General features: G+C 49.5%; 1 protein-coding gene across 4 annotated transcripts in view; it reads left to right on the forward strand.

Moving 5' to 3' along the window:
* LOC116948869 (dual specificity calcium/calmodulin-dependent 3',5'-cyclic nucleotide phosphodiesterase 1A-like) overlaps positions 1-13,411 on the forward strand; it is a 173,163-nt gene that overhangs the window by 12,429 nt on the left and 147,323 nt on the right. The window lies entirely within an intron of this gene.

A 13,411-nucleotide genomic window follows, 5' to 3' on the forward strand; every position in this document is an offset into this window, starting at 1 on the left:
TTGATGGTGGAAATCGACCATTTGGGCGTACAGCTTTTTCCGGTCTACATCTGAGAAGCATTCCTCCTCCTGGTCATTCCCCGAGGGGTACCCCCCAGTGCTGCTGTGAAGGAGAGAGTTGAGTGTGCTTCCTTGCTGGGACGACATTCAGTGTTGGGGGCACTGGGCCACCGCCGGCTGACTTATCACCAACACTCACAGCAGGCGCGATCCCCACTGCTGTTGAGAAGGACCTTCGTACCTCATTCACGAGTTTTTCGGCGAGTCTCACCGAGTGCATTCCGGCCATTGCAGCTATCTCGGTAGGGAGAAGCCACTGCCCCTCCGTGCCTGGTTTCACCAAATCGCCCACCCTCGTGAGACGTGCTTCTACCATGCGTTTCTCCATGTCAGGGCCCACAAGAGAGAGGGTCGTGCCATGTTGGGGTTCCGTAACAGCGCCTCGTGAGCGAATTCTGATGCTGACCGGGGTTTATTCAGTCGGGCAGTGACAAGGAAACCCCAGGTATGTAGGATACTCCTGTAGAAGTGGGGAATCTGTGCGAGTGGAATACCTTTAATGTCCATAAAGAAGAGCTGATTGCTGCACTGAAGGCCCCCGAGGTTATTTAGAAAAAAGATGCTGTGGAACACCACACGGGTGATGGGGTCGTGTTGAGAAACCTCTGTACGGCTTGTAGACGAAAAGTAGAGAGCTGGCTCTGTACACACACGAGATCGTGCCCGCCCTCCCGCAGTGGCAAGGCCAAGGTACCAGCAGCCACGCGGTGCTTCCTCTGCGACCAGAAGAAGGCAGCTACCAGTCTCTGAAGTTTTGCTATCAGGTATGCGGGTGGAGTGAGGGAAAGGAAGCGGTGCCACAAGGTGGATGCAACCAACTGGTTCACCACCAGGGGAGTTTTTCCTCTAAACGTGAGAGATTTGTGCAGTCGCCCCAAAAGCTCCAGTCGTTTCCTCACCTTCTATTCCAGGAAATCCCAATTTTTCTGCAATGGTTTTTCTCCAGGTCCCAGGAGCACGCCGAGATGGTGAAGACTCTCTCTTTGCTCCACGTTATTGTTTTGGCCAACTCAGGGATCTGGGCTTCGTCCCACCTCCCAACAAGCAGCCCACTGCACTTCTCCCAGTTCATCCTGGAGGAGGAGGACGCACGCGGGGAGTAAACCTCTTGGCACTTGTGCAGCCGTTCGATGTCGTCAAAACTCAGTAAGGAGAGGAGATTGTCATCGGCATACGCTGTGAGGGTCACTCTCACACTGGGCTCTTTTAGAGTTAGTCCGGTGAGTCGGCGTCGGAGTAGATGCAGAAAAGGCTCTGCAACGAGGGTGTAGAGCTGTCCTGACATAAGACAGCCTTGCCTGATACCTCTTCTAAAATATGTAGGAGCAATTAGTCCACCATTAACTTTAACCATGTTGTACAGCAAACTAATACTATGAAGTGAGTCCCAAAACCAAAAGCTTTCAGAGTGCCAAGAAGATACTGGTTATCAACCCTGTCAAAGCCTTTCTCTTGATCAAGGGAGAGAAAGGCAAGTAGAAAGTTCAATTTGCTCCGACAAACTGATCAAATCTCTGACTAGGAAAATCCCATCATGGATGGTCCTCACTGGAACAGTGTATGCCTGGTCATTGGCAATAACCTGAGCCAACACCCTCTTAAGCCTTGCAGACGCAGCTTTCGCGAGAATCTTATAGTCTGTGCTCAGCACTGAGACTGGACGCCAATTTTTGAGGTGCCTGAGGTCGCCCTTTTTTGGAATCGCTGTGAGCACGGCTCTCCTCCAGGACTGAGGCATCACGTTGGTCTCCACTGCTTCATCTAGAACGAAAGTGGAGGATTGTGCGGATCATAAAGACACCAATATACTGCAGAGAGCGCAGCCGCGCCCTGAACAGTGAAAACAACAGAAAAGAACAAAGACATTAAGAAAAAAGAAGTTTAAATAAACAAACTGATCAGAAATGTGTATAAAGCAAGACACTTACTGATGGTAAGAAGAAATCCCGAAAAAAGGGTGAGAAAAATCAAGTTTTAGAGGTAAGGCCAGGAGCTCTGCGTGAAACAGGTCTCTCCCCTCCCCACCCACGCTCCCTCCCCACCCACGCTCCCTCCCCACCCACGCTCCCTCCCCACCCACGCTCCCTCCCCACCCACGCTCCCTCCCCACCCACGCTCCCTCCCCACCCACGCTCCCTCCCCACCCACGCTCCCTCCCCACCCACGCTCCCTCCCCACCCACGCTCCCTCCCCACCCACGCTCCCTCCCCACCCACGCTCCCTCCCCACCCACGCTCCCTCCCCACCCACGCTCCCTCCCCACGCACGCTCCCTCCCTCCCCACGCACCCACAACACCGCCAGGGTGAGATGCTGCTCCCCCACCCCCCTTATACCGATGTTGCTGCTGCGGCACCCGAAAAAGAAGCGGCATCGTCCTCCTACTCCCGACTCGAGTCACACCTGTCACGCGAAGAGCCGCTCCATCTCCATGGAAGCCGGGGCCACTGGGGGATGCTCGCTTCTTTGCGCGCGAGTGATGGGGACGTGCGTCCCCGCGGGGCTCTCGCTAACACGTTTGGCTCGGAGCAGATGATCGGACTCCCGCTTAATGTTGGCCCAACGTGCCCTGACGTAGCTTCGCTCCCCTCTGTCCCACCGAGGCTGTGCCACATTTTTGAAGGGCATCTGCGCTGTTTTCCCACCCCGCGGGGGGGGGGGGGGGGTGGTGATTTGCTCTGTTTACCGACTTCCGTTGGCAGGAAACAGCCTTGGGATTTTTAAACAAAACAAAGCAACAAGCAGGTCTCGCGGATTAGAATTTCCCCACGTGACCTGGGTTAGAATTCCCCCCCAATGTGCGTTTGGCTCGTGTTGATGGGTTAATGGTAGCGTGTTGTGTTTTCAGCTTGAATGCGCGAAGCTGTGCTCCTTTGAAAGGTCACGGAAAACTCGTCCGCTAGAACATTACTCTCATATGTAGAGAGGGTGGGGAAGTGCATCCCCCTCCCCCCACTCTGTGAACAAGAGGTCACTTGAAGGCATCTTAGAGTTAGCTCTCTGATATCCGCTTCTGTTGGGCTGTAATCCAACAGGAAGGGTTGCGCATCTCTGTGCGACTTGCAAATTGATTCTTTGTCTCGTGGCGTGAGGCCGATAACACGGTCAGGATAACATTTGTGGGAATGCGACAACACAAGCACTCCTTCAGCATCGCCTGAGTCCATATGCTTATGTCACATGTGCGTTTTGAAGGTTGTCATTACGCCTATTTATTTTATGCAAACTTGGCATGAACTGGAAGAAACCACAATGTCAACAACTGAGAGAATTGAGCTTGCTGTCCATGACTTCTGCAGTGTCCCATTGCAGTATTCAACTAGATTGGGGTGTTTTTGTTCAACCTTAGTCATGGCTAGACATCACTACACCAATATACAACATAATTTCGCTGCAGTGTGATTCTTGTTTGCTTTTGATGAACTGACAATATGTAACTTACCCTTGCCTGGGCCTGCCCTGGGTAGACCGACTTAAATTGTAGACTTGTCTGACAAAGTATCATCAGTTTTGTAATTGTACTTTCACATTACTACAAGCCATAATATAAGCTTGCTAATGCTGAATGCCAAGTACCCAGTGTATGTTGAAATGATGAGTTAAGATATATATATGTAACACGCAAAGGGTTACTTCCTTAGAGATGATCATTATAAAAGCCTTATGGTAACCTCTAACAGTTGTTATCACACTATGTCAGTTTGCATCATGCCACCACATGTTGTGACAATCAGGTGAACTTAATATCTATATGAAATTTTCTTTTTCAAACCACACTGCAAAAAAACTGAGCGAAAAATATATTTTCACACATTTTTGCAACTCGAGAGGGTGTTTTGGCCTCGTCTTCCATGCTGGTCTGGCATCTTGAAATATGTAGGAGTACCGATGCTAAAACCCCAAGACAGGGCAAACCTGCCCATCGACTCACGATGATGCACCCATTTATAACCCTGGTTAGGCGGGGGGATAAAAAACAAAAATAACATACAACACCGTTTCAACTGCACAAATGATGTCAGAAAAGTTCACGGTTTTGGAATTGCTCCGCCACCGGACGCTTGAATTTGCGAGACTTCTCAGTGGCGAGCGCGACAAGCAGTTTCGAGAGGGAGGGGGCGATATTCCGACTGGCATCAACTCGGCGTGCGCACTCCGCGTCGCGTTAATTGGAAGATGACGACAATGACACCGTTAATGACTCCACCGGCGGTGTTGAGACAACAGCGGTGGTGACATCGACGGTGACCGCCCGCCTGGGCTTCAAGCAGCTTGACTGTCTCTACTTGATCGTGCCAACATGTGGGGATAATTATTGAGGTTTGTGCTCATTTAGAGACGGCAAATGTCGTGGATGTGCTCGCGGTGTCAGGCGGACAGAAACATTTAACGCCACATTACAGGGCAGTAATGTCGAGTATTTTTTTGTTTGTTAAACATCGAAGGACTGTAGGGTCAAAATAATTACTAAAATTAAATAAACGTGTGTTTTTATTTTGTCAATTTTAAATAAAACCGTGCAAAATTCAAGCAAGCGAACACGTTGCAGCATAATGATCATAATAGGAAAAACATAATGAAATGCAACTTATAACAAAACTTAAAGAATGTAATGTAACACGTAACAAGTTGGTTATGAGAGACAACTTAAAAATAATGATGTTCACATTGAAACCGAAAATAAAAAAACGTTGATAAAGTTGAGTTGAATCTTGATTTGAAGCTGTCGTGACTGCAGGAATCCATACTCTTGTGTTGCGATCGAAACGTCGTGATAAATTATTATTTTATTTTAAGAACCAAAGAGTAAAGTTGAGTTGCATTTTGCAAACAGTACGTTTTAAAATAATTTGCGTATTGTCCAAGCGTAGCGCTGTAAATGGATTGCGTGCACTTACCTGCGGTAGCAGACACGGCCCATCAGGGGCAGTAACTTACACCGGCATGTGGCTCGCGACATTCCACAGCCCCAACGCAGGAGGGGGCTGCGGGGTGTTCTGGGATCCCCCGAGACCCTCCCTGGAACTCTCTGGAAGGGAGGCGTGGCCAGGGGCTGACACACCGGGGAGGTGTCTGAAAGCCGGACCTCTAGAAGGGTCCGGGGCCAGTCCAAGACCGAAGCCAGAATGCCAGCTGGCTTAGAACCCTGGGACCCCGAGCCCCACTGCCGTTGTAAGGGCCGGGACTCTGTGGGCTCAGTGGTGAGACCCTGGGAACCCCCGGCCCGACGTCCTTGTAAGGGCCGGATCCGAGTGGGCCAGTGGTCGGGACCCGTACCTTGGCTGGGTCGGGTCAGTGTAGCCTCTCCTAGGTCACTCATAGCCGGAGGACTGAGAGCCTGTAGCCCCGTGTTAGGGTACACTCGTCTGGAGGACGTACCTCCCCAGGCGGTAGTCTGAAAAGGCCGTTGCCCTTGTGGAAGACTGTGCTGTACGTGTAGCGTTATTTAATAAACGTGTTGCCTCCAAAGATTCGTCTCCAACCGTCCGTAAAACCCACTACACAAGTACTGAATCCCAGAAGTCCATCAAATAACCCAATGCTACTTTACCAAAATGTAAAGCAGTGTTGTAACGTGGTGTCAGATGCACGTTTCAAAATTACTTTTTTTTTGCGTGTCAAAATGTCTCCTATGTGACCGTTCCCACAGAAACTAAATATGGCAGTTTTAAGGATATGATGAAAAGGAAAAAGAGAGGCAGGTTTTGTTTGGTTGTGACGTTTCTCATTTTTTTACGGGCAAGATTGACAGTGCTACCTTGGCTGATCGGAACTTTTAAGGTGGAGCAACGGCTGCAGGCCGGTGGGTCCACATTCCGGAAAGAATAAAAGAGTGCTGTCAAGTTGCCAAAGTCTACAGTGTATCCTCGAGCCCTTTGTTTCACGCGAACGAATCTTCCCCTGTACCTATGCCTGCAAGTGTTTGACGTTATTTCGGTAGTATTTAGAGGTACCAGTTATTTGAGACTGAAAGGCGTGTAATGTTTCGGGCTTAAAAAAAAATGCTTCAACGACATCTGGCACTTGTGGGCAGTGTTTCGTTGAAGGTATCAGTGGCTTAATAATTGTTGAGATTTAAATAGCATGCAATCTAAAGCTATTTAAACTTTTTTTTAGCAGGTAAGGCCCACTCAAATATAGAGCTCTTTTTCAGAAGCGACCTGGCCACAAATGATAACCCAACGAAGTGGCTTATCACGTGGAAATTTATAACACCCAAATACTCTAAGCGCATATTTCTAAATGTGGAGGGAAAAACCAGAGGACCCAGATAAAAATCCACGCGACCACGGGGAGAGAGACACGCAAACTCCATTAGGGTCGGGATCAAACCCACGACATCCTGTATACCGGGCGAGGTAGTTAACATATCGCCACAGTTAACATATCGCCACTGCGGCGATATGTTAACTGTAGCGAGGTGTTTGTTTCATTGCTTGTGACTTAACGCTGTGGACTATCTCCGTTTTATTCATTTAAGTGAACGGGGGCCCTTCGATATTTTTCGACACACACGAAGCTGCAACAGTGGTGCTCTGCAGTGATTCCACGTAACAAAAATATCACTCGCACGTGTTGTAGATAAGAGCCACCTTTTGGAGCGATGCGGCTGCTGTCTCCTCAAATAAACATCACCTCGGGTAAATAATCCACTGCGATCATAGCGCGTGTGTAAAAGCCCTCTGTTGATGAGCACGCTCTGTCTCTTTTTTTTTTAACGCACGCCAGTCGTTGTTCACGGACCACTCGCCGCTTGACGGATCCCGGCTCTCGTGGCACTAGCAGGTGTGATCGAGAGGGGGCCGTGACTCGAGTGCGATCTTTAATCCCCTGGACCCCGGGGGGGGGGGGGATGGGGGGTGGAGAGACGTTGTCTAATCAGCCCCGTGGACTATACACTGATTTTGTTTTATTCCATCATGTTTGTTTTGCTCGGCGTCCTCTTCGCTCGCGGCTGGGTGTGAAACGTCGGAGTCGTTCGCCGTGCGGGAGCCTCTGATCGGTGTCACTTGTGGGTCGAGTTCGGCGACCCGCGCCAGCCTTATTTGGAGCGATGTGCAGCAGGGCGGTGTCTGTGGAGCGTTGGGCAAGAGAGGAGTGCTGTTGGGCACAGGGGTGTCTCTTAGCCACGTCTAAAAAATTCTGGGGGTGTCCAGACCCTCACATCACCCACACTGACGCTCCTGGATGAGGAGCATTCGCTGGAGTGCCAGTTAAAGTTGGCGGGGCGGAGGGCTCAAATCGATTATATGATTTGTTGGGGGGGTAGAAAAAAATGAATGAAGTAGGAGGCCATGAAACATGCCCCCTCCGCCCACTCTCGTCTTCCAAGTTTGCACATCACAGCTTTAACTACCGGGTATAGAGATTGCCTTTGTAACAACTAGTTTGTCAACGGTTTATATCCCCCCTTACCCCCCCTCCCCAGCAAAAGAGATGTATTTACTAAAACCAAATGATTTCTTTTTCCTGTAGTATACCTTCCAGATCTGGCAAAAATAACTAGACCTGCTATCAATCATCCACAAATTTGGAATTCCACATTCATGGAGTGTCTAACACACAGGCATGTCTTGCAGTTATTTTGCAGTGTTTAAAGCCTCCACCAGCACCCATCATCATCAGCCACTCACCATCAAATGAAACAACTTTTACAACTGTAATAACACTGGATGTCTCACCTGTAAAGTTATGTTTGTCTTTGTGATGCGTCATGTTTCACTGTAATAAGTTACTCCTTTTCTGTTGTTGAGCCATTACGGTACTCTAGAATGTGCTATTTAATCACCGAGAATGTCTGATGAACCCGACCCTGATAGTTAAGTGCTGATTGAAAATAGGCCGACGTTGGAAGATGGTATGCTACGTCGCACCTTATTGGGCAGAAAAGCAATTACCAATTCACCCAGTTATATAAATGCACAAGCATGTTTTTGTTTTCCTCTGGGGTTTTTTTTGTTGCAGTTGTGAATGAATTCAATGTACATTTTATTTCGCCTATAAATGCGCATGGCTTTTGTTGGGGATCTTAAGAGTGACATTTTAAATGTCGTATTCGGATCACCTGTATTTGGCACAGTGCATTATTTATACCATCACCAGCAGCCATTATCTATCCCCATGTCAGAAGAGGGCCTCCCCGCACCATCAACACCATCAGCCATTGTTTATCCACTGCTGGATGAAGGGCACCACATGCCATTAAAATCATCATCGGCAGCAATTGCCTGTCGAGTACTGCACGAAGACCCCCGCACATCGTCATCATCATCATCAGTGATGTTCTGTCCATCGCTGCACCAAGGCTTCCCAAAACCGCAGCCATCATTCACGAGTCTGTGGCACCAAAATCCATCTCACTCCTATCAATGGAGTGGCATCGTTGCTCCGTCTCCGTGGCGGTTGCCCACTCGGGAGCAATTTATTTTTTCTTTGGGCTGCTATTCCATCACCAGCCTCGTCGGTCAGTCACCAACGCTTCCACTTACGTGTCCTCTCCAAGCCCACTTTTCTCAAAGGTTAATGATGGTCCATGTGCTCCTTTATGTCTGTCGGGGTTAAGTCCTAGCATTTGTTGGAGACAGGAGAGCCAATGCGCCCCTTTATACGGGAGAAATGGACAAATAAACATTCCACGATGTGCACCAATCAGTGGTGAATGATGTACAGAAGTTGCAAAAGGAGCGGTGGGTGAACACGTGGAGCTTAACGTTTTTGGGGAAATGTTGGGGCAGATACCAGACAGTGGGAGCAGAAGGAAGAAATAAAGTAATCATGTGCTAGGACGGTATTGCAGCTCTTTGAGAGAGTGCCGGATGGGTGCATGGGTCCATGAAAGGTTTTTGGGTTAGACCGCCTAAATATAAATGCAGCCTGATGAGGCTGGTTGTAATTACCGGCAAAGCGTCGTACTCGAATTGGCACATTTTGTTTACGTGACAAACCTTACTATTTGCTTGTGTTGGGTGGTGGCGGGTTTAACGACACATTTATATTTATGCCATCTAACCCAAAAACCTTTATTATGGATAATATTGGTCGCGAAAGCCGACATGCTGAACTGCATGAGTGGAGTCTGACATTGCAAGTGGGGTCAAGGGAGTAGGGCAGTACCAGGCGACACAGAGTCCCGTCCGTATGCTTGTGTAGTGAGTCCAACTGAGCCGCAGACGTTCCTTTTAGAGGCGACACCTTTAATTGTAACACCGTAACACCGTAACACAAAGGGGTAACTGCCCCTTTACCAGATACAACCTAGGGTGGTGACCACCCAGCTAACTATACTATACAGGAGAGTTACTGCTACGAAGGGTTGGACCCTCGCTCGGGTCTACAACCACGTGGTCCTCCGTAGGACGAGGCATTTCCAACTTGAGACGCGGAACTTCCAGCTTGTAGAACGAAGAGAGACCCCGGTCCCTCTCAGGGACCCGCCTTATATCCCTCTCCGGTCGGGGCAGCTCCGCCCTCGGCCCTGCCCGCCTTCCCGAACATTCTCGTTCCCTCTCCATCCAAGAGCTCTCTCCGGACGCGTGATCACCCACTAGTCCCCCCACCTGGGGCCCCCTGTTTGGACATTCTGGATCACGTGTCTACGGGGTCAACCAGAGTGCCATGGCCCGGGGCAACCCTGCCCCTGGGCTGACACTCACCCCCTTCCCCTCGGGGGAGCCCCCACCACTCGCTGTACGTGGTGCCCGCACTATCCCAGTGCTCACCAAGCCCCGCTAGGGCTGGTGTTACACACAGCCACCCACACGGTGCTGTCCCCGCTAGGGCTGGTGTTACACACAGCCACCCACACGGTGCTGTCCACGCTAGGGCTGGTGTTACACACAGCCACCCACACGGTGCTGTCCACGCTAGGGCTGGTGTTACACACAGCCACTCACACGGTGCTGTCCACGCTAGGGCTGGTACCACACAGCCACCCACACGGTGCTGTCCACGCTAGGGCTGGTGTTACACACAGCCACCCACACGGTGCTGTCCACGCTAGGGCTGGTGTTACACACAGCCACCCACACGGTGCTGTCCACGCTAGGGCTGGTGTTACACACAGCCACCCACACGGTGCTGTCCACGCTAGGGCTGGTGTTACACACAGCCACCCACACGGTGCTGTCCACGCTAGGGCTGGTGTTACACACAGCCACCCACACGGTGCTGTCCACACTAGGGCTGGTGTTACACACAGCCACCCACACGGTCCTGTCCACGCTAGGGCTGGTGTTACACACAGCCACCCACACGGTGCTGTCCACGATGTAGGAACACCGAACGGCACGGCCCTTCCGGGCACCATACAGTGACATCCCCGGTGTCACTACACCTGTGTCACGGAATTGCGCACAACAGAGGCAGTTACCGTGAGGCAGCGTTGTGATGCTGCCACGTTGTACGGCACAAGGTGCGCATGTTTAGCATGCCGTTGCGAAGCGCCCGCAGCCTCCAACTTTCTTCCACATGCTCGTGCGCCTGAATAAGCGAAGGCAAACACGAGGGGCGCGAGTCAATGGACCCTTTACCTTTGACCAAACCAAATGGAGAGAAGGTAACGGGCATGCGTACGTTCATAGACGTTAGCACCGCCGAGGGTTATATCCTCCAGGCTCCAATTTGGGAAGCCACTTCAACGGTGGCGTGTGACGGGGCGAGTAATATTTCATCTACCACTTGCTGTCACCTTTTTTACGGGCGAGTTCATTTATGGAACGGCTATTTACGCATGCGATGAATGAGTGACCTGGATTGACCCCTCCCCTTTCCACTCTCCCCAATTTCCACCGCCACAACCACCACAACCACCACAACCCACCTCCTACACCATAGACGAGGAGTGGCTCATGTTAAGCGACAGGTGCATTTTGGGAGTGTGGAACAGCTTACCCAGAAGTACCGGGCGGTCCGTTTACAGATTCCTCTCTACAATAATAATAGGGGGATAATTGCGTATAGAAAAAGCAAAGTTTGAATGCACAGCCTCTGCACGTCTCCCACCAGCTGTACACTGACATGTTTTTTTTAACACTCTTCTCTCGAAGATGTAGAGTCGTCGCTTTGACAATATTCAGTGGCGTGTATGGAAGAACGAGGGGTTATTGGAAGTGAGTGCAATATCCGTCGGTGGATCACGCAGCATTATTAATGGAACCCAACAATGAATCGGTGTAAGGCGAAGTAAAAAAAGTTATTTTCAGATGGTGTATGAGTAGTTAAAATGAGGTGTGCAAATTAAGAGACCAGTTAACAACACAATTTCAGCTTTCAGTTTTGTTTATTCGCGTGTGCTCGTGTAGTCACGTTTATTTGTTTCAGCAGGTGGGAACTAAATTGTCTATATCGTGTTGTTCTTTGCACATTTTATTTGGTCTTCAATCACTCCTTTGCTGAGTGATTCTCCAGTTACCTGAACTACTCTTGACATCTCAAGATGTGCTGCATGGGAGGCACGGTATAAATATTAAAAGATGATGATTCAATGCAGTACACACAGTAAAATGCATGCATGTATGTTGAATTTATTTCGCACCGTGCATAGCCAACCGTGCTCATTGGAGGTGCGGGGGAAGGACAATAAACTCAACACAAAAAAGCAGTTCTAAACAAATCCGTTTTCAATCCGGATGAATTAAAAGTACATAGCTGCGGTGGCTTCCTAATTTCTAAAGGAAGAGCGTTCCAGACGGCCGCAGAAGTGCATCTAAAAGCGCGCGATGCAGTTACCACCGTCTTTGTTCAACGGTGCTGCGAGGAAAGCGCAGTGTTGGGACAAACGCTTAGACTGCTGCATGCAATCGATTGGCTAATGGCATCAAGAAGAGCGTGGTGTCCTTTGTGGAAGGTAAATTCAGCATGTGGTGCATTAACCCTTCCGTGGACAACGGTCTTATGAATGCACAGGACTCTGCAATGGGATATGTGGCGAAGCAAATAGGGTATTGATTAAGACAAACATTAACAGCTCGCTTGAGCTTCACAGGATGACATTCAACAAAGTCACACATGGATAGATGCAGCAAATAAATAATTGCACGTAGTAGCCGTTCACTGAACAGTATTTCGATATTGAGACAATTATAAATATACAGACGCAGACAGATGAACATATATAAATCGATAAACAGATAGGCATATAGATAAAAAGAAGGATTTATAGCAGGATTGATCGGCAGATAGAGAGATAAGCTGCGTTCCCCTGCAAATCCATGCAATTGACATGATGAGCCTTTCCGCTATGTATTCCAGACCACTCACTTCGCGCAGCCACTTATGATGCGGTGGAAATGCCTCGGTGTCCTTGCAAATTTGATCGCGGCGATCCCGTTCCCAGCTTTTCGGGATTCTCGCCAAGGGTCCAGCCACCCGCGCTTTTGAGAGACGTCAAACGGCATTGTCCAGGAATACAATACTGTACCGCGGTCATCGCAGTCCACCTCGGGTTCATTATTTATTTATGAAGAAGAAAAAAATCCCAACCGCAATGATCGCCGATGAATCACATTGTAACGCGACGCCCTTATAAAGAGCGTCACGAGCCACTCTATAATCATCCTTGAAACTCGTACGGGGCACATGCGTGTGTGTGTGTGTGCAGTGCATTGTGTCGGGGAGCGGTAGTGTCGCGGTTAGCGCTGCGCTGCGAACCAGGCGACCCGAGTTCGATTCCCGCTCATGGCCAACACCGGTGGCGATTATGTGAACCGGTCTTGGGCCTCCCCTAGGTCGACTCAGCCTCAAATGAGTACTTGGTGCGATGTATAAAAAAATCGTGGTGCTGGCCGCCCACCCTCTCGTGTTGCGTGCCGGCCTTCATAGGTGCTCGCTAACAGCGTTTGCCCTAACAGCCTGTTCAGGCTATAAGGAGGTTCTTTGTCTTTGGTGGTGGTGGTGGTGGTAGTGGTAATGGTGCTGTTGTCTTTGTGCAGTGCATCAGATGAAATCTGAGTGGCCAGTGATGTTGCATGATTGCTTGAGTGACACAGCAATGCATCTACACACTGACTAATGTAATCGCAATTCATATCAGAGATATAACCATCAAAAGATTCAGCGGTTTAATCACTTTGACGATTGAATTACCAAAGACAGTTTGTAAGGCTCAATATTAACACTAATTAAAGTATTATTATTATTGCCATTTCAGTTTCACGCGTAGGCTTTTGCGACAATCTTATATTTTTCTTATATTTAAAAGTCTCCGCGCACGTGCTTGTGAGGGATTAGGCTCTCGAACGGTGGGCTTAACGTCCAAAACATTTTGCCAGCCAGCACGCCCTAAGCCCCGTGGTGGGAATAGGCTATTCCGTTTTCCCATCCGCAAACTTTAAAATCGTTTAATTTACAAATTG

Source organism: Petromyzon marinus, chromosome 2 (assembly GCF_048934315.1).
Source record: "Petromyzon marinus isolate PM22_M1 ecotype Great Lakes invasive population chromosome 2, UKy_Petmar_22M1.pri1.0, whole genome shotgun sequence".
NCBI lineage: Eukaryota > Metazoa > Chordata > Hyperoartia > Petromyzontiformes > Petromyzontidae > Petromyzon > Petromyzon marinus.